This window comes from Podarcis erhardii (assembly GCF_964252035.2).
Source record: "Podarcis erhardii genome assembly, chromosome: 2".
NCBI lineage: Eukaryota > Metazoa > Chordata > Lepidosauria > Squamata > Lacertidae > Podarcis > Podarcis erhardii.
This window is the reverse complement of record NC_138498.1, coordinates 35606621-35610662: the sequence shown is the minus strand read 5'-3', so window position 1 is coordinate 35610662 and position 4042 is coordinate 35606621. Positions and strand designations below refer to the sequence as shown.

General features: G+C 47.0%; 1 long non-coding RNA gene across 1 annotated transcript; it reads left to right on the top strand.

Annotated features, from left to right (window-relative positions):
* Nucleotides 1–277: 277 nt before the first annotated feature.
* LOC309335752 lies at nucleotides 278–3562 on the top strand. The gene is made up of 2 exons (XR_014153709.1): nucleotides 278–710; nucleotides 3210–3562. It is a non-coding gene; the product is annotated as an uncharacterized lncRNA (long non-coding RNA).
* Nucleotides 3563–4042: the final 480 nt, after the last annotated feature.

Below are 4042 nucleotides of genomic sequence, written 5' to 3'. Positions count from 1 at the left end.
CCCCGTCATGGGGATTCGAATTTGAGAATTGCTCAAATTCTGATTGGCAAGTCCTAGGCTCTGTGGTTTAACCCACAGCACCACCCGTGTCCCTCTGGGTTTCAAATACTGCTCTTGAAAACAGCTTGTCAAAAGTGGAAAGCCTCCATGTGTTAATAATAGAGGAAATGCTCTTACTTCAAATTACACATGCACAAAGATGGATGTGTTAGTCCAAAAGGAACTGCTCAAAGTGGCATCATAGTGCTTAAAATATATGGTGTGACTCTGGCCTGTATAGGGAACACAACCAGCATGCTTTATTCTGGATGGTAATAGAAATGTGTTAAGAAATGTTGTTGGTGTGCATAGGTGTACCACCAGTCTTAAGGACGAAGCAAATGAGGCCTAAGTTTTCTAGTCAGACTGAAGCTTGTTTGGGAGGGGAAAACACATCAAAAGGAAAGATTTGACAAGAAGCTACACAATAAATATGGATTGTGACTAATGTCATGTGAATGTGGCCTCTGTAGCTAGCACGGAAGCCACTGGATCAAGGGGGCTTCAGAGGAAGGAGGGAAGGAGAGAGGGACAGAGGCCAGTTTTGCCCACAGCACCCCTGACCATCCTTCAAGGCATCCCAGGGTGCTACAGAACACTGGCTGAAAACCACTGATCTAGTTCATTGGCTGCCCCTTTCATTTCACATGGGCTGTCTGTCTGCAGTAAGAGTCTTTCTAATAATAATAATAATAATAATAATAATAATAATAATAATAATAATAATTTATTTGTACCCTGCCCATCTGGCTGGGTCTCCCCAGCCACTCTGGGCGGCTTCCAACAAAGATTAAAAATACATTAAAATGTCACACATTAAAAACTTCCCTAAACATTGTTTAAAAACAATGAGAACTGGTGGCTGCTTTGGTATAACAATGCAGCTGTGAAATGTAATGCAGAAACATTGCCACACCCCTAGGGAGGGTCCACTGTGGCCACTGAAATGTCTGCAATGGCCAGCCCATAGGATATAAAGTATTCAAAAAGGTTGTCGCAGCATAGTTTCATAGGGAAATTGGCCTACACAATTGGAATGAGAATATACGAAATGCTCTAAATGGCACCTCTACATGTGGTGCATTGCAAAAATGGTTTAGTGAAGCAGCCTTTAATAGCTCCAAAACTGCTGAGAGAATCTAATTTGGGAGAGGAGGGTAGTCTGTTGCTTTCTTGCTGCTGGTCTGTGTGATTGCCAGTCTTCTTGTTTAACACCCCTCATGCAATTCACCTTTTAAAACAGATTTTAATTAACTTGCTTACAAGGAAAGGACGCATTTCGCTCAGCGTGGCCCCTGCATTAACATTTAACAGTTCCCACCTGGCATAAGATCATACCCTCCAACATTTCTCAGAGAAAATAGGGATGTCCTAACAGATCAAGTCAGAAACCGGGACGGTTTCTGTAAATCTGAAACCGTCCCTGGAAAATAGGGACACTTGGAATGTCTGTAAGATGAATTAACCTAATAGTGCCAACTGGGCAGATTCAGGCCGCAATCCTATACTCTCTTACCTGGGAGAAAGCCCTATTGAGTTCACTGGGGTGTCCTTTTAAGTAGGCATGTATAGGACTGCACTGTTAAACTGGCTTATCAAGGATCACAGGGAAAACACAGGAAGAATAACTGGGTCATGCAGGCCCAGATTAAAATGTGCATGAATGAGGCATGTGATCTTACATTAAATGCTGAAAACCTTTGTTTCTTAATTTTAACTTACTGTCAGGGCTGCCTCTAGGTCCCAGCTCACAGAGGACCAACGCCAGGCTGATATTATGTACAAAAGTCTTTATTGAAGTATAGTTTCCATTTTAAAGCCAGAGCGTGCAACCCTACGTCTAGACTCTAGATCGGCGAAGTCCTATCTGAATCACTTCCCCTTCCGCACCAGTTTAAGATCCTAGCCCTGCTCCACCATCTGCGCTGCTCTCTCCTCCTCTGGGTCCTCCTGCCCTCTGGGGCATTGCCCTTCCTGGACTCTTCCGACGCTGAGTCGCTTAGCTCCTCCCCTTGCCTCCGGCGTGCTTTAGGACCCGGTTCCCAATCCTCACTCTCTGCTGTCCCACGCTCCTGTACATTTGAACTTGCTTCTCGCACCAACCCAGTGACCTTTCTCCTAACCGTTACACTGCTTCTATCACTGCTTCCCTCTTCCGTGACACTGGCCGGATCTGACCTCCCCTCCGTTGTACGACTCTCCGAGGAAGGCGTGGTCAGCTCTGCCTCGTCTTCTCTCCCTGGTGGGGGAAGTACTGGTCCCGATGCCTGGGACCCTTCCCCCCCACTCTGCTCTGGTGGGGAAGCTGGTCCTGATCTCCAACTACTACTCTGGGAGTCCTTGCTCCCCCCTTGCTCCTGGGGCGTTCCCCTTGGGACCCCCCTACCCCTGGCCACTGGCGCTCCCTTCTGTGAATCTTCCGATTCGCTGGAGAGGCTTATGGAATCCCTCAGACCACTGTCTCCTCCTACACTGCCCTCTGATTCCTCGCCCTCGCTCTCCATTTCCCATCTTCCCTGTGCCTCTGCTCCTGAGCCCCTGACACTTACCCTAAGTGCCAGGAAAATGAAATGGTAGTTCTGCATGCATTAAACACAATGTGCCGCTGTTTTCTTCACAGTATGCAATGGCTGCCTTCTCTCTCGCTTACACCAGCTCTCTAATGTATTGAGAACTTTGCTCTTTAATATTTTTACCAAGAATGCTCTGAAGCAGAGCAACTGGAGGACAGAAAGGTGGCACTCCAAAATGACTTAGGAAAGAGGAGTGTGTCTTGAACCAAAACAAAATATCCACCCTGTTAAATAGTGGGTAGACATAGCAGACGACACAGCAATTTCTCCAAAGCAGCTCTTTATTTGTAAGCTGGAACAGAACTGAACAGCAAACAGCTCAGCCGGCCTGCTTTTATAGGCAGCCGGCTGTCAACAATGTAGCAACAACAACCCAGGGTTTCCCGCCTAAAATAACTGACATGGACCTGAGTGAAAACTACATACACAATACTCCTGGTGGCCAGGGTGAGAACTTCAATACATAACACACCCAACATCTCTTTCTCTTAATTTTCTGTTTTATTATTTGAACAAAAAAATGAATTATTATTATTATTATTATTTTGCAAGGCAACCTATAGTTTTGGTACTCATATATGTTTCCTGCAAGGTCAGGGACTGGCTGGATGAGGAATTGTGGTGGGTGCCGCCCGCTGAAGAGCCCCCCAGTGAGGACACAGAAAAAGATGACTTAGACCCCAGACTTAGATATAAAGGAGTCAGATTGCTACCCTTGCTACCCAGCAGCACAGTCCTAGTCCTGCTGGCTTTCCTCCCTGCCTCACACCACGCTCGGTGAGAGTCCTGCACATTGCTGAGCAATGGGTCAGACAGGCCCAGAGGAAGAGCCCACCCCCTCCAAATGCTTAGGAGGCCAGTGGTCAGTTTCAGCAACGTCTCCAGCTATAGGAGGCAAGCCACAGGAACTCTGCTGTGTTGTCACTTTCTGTGAATAAAAGCTAATTGCATTTCGTGTCTCAAGTTCTTTCCAGCCCTATGGATGACCTGTGCTCGCCTGACAGCTCCTTGACAAACGGCTATGTGAAATGCTACCAAGAGAAAGCAGGTCGTTCCCTGCTGTGGGTGAATGGGAAGGAAGCCTGTGTCCTGGCAAACAGGGGTTTTGAATGTGGGAAGTTGCCATATACTGAGTCAGATCATTGGTCTATCCACACAGACTGGCAGCAGCTGTCCAAGGTCTCAGGTGGCAGTCTCTCCCAGTCCTACTGGAAGGTGCCAGGGATTGCAAAGCAGATGGGCTACAGCCCTCCCACTAAAATAGACACAGAGACAGGATTATACCTTTAATCAGACCAGTGGTCCATTAATCTCAATATTGCCTACACTGATTGGCAGTGGCTCTCCAGGATTTCAGACAAGAAGATTCTCCCGGCCACTGTCAAGCTCATTTCATCAGTGGCTTGGAGGATTAATGCAACTGCCTCCTG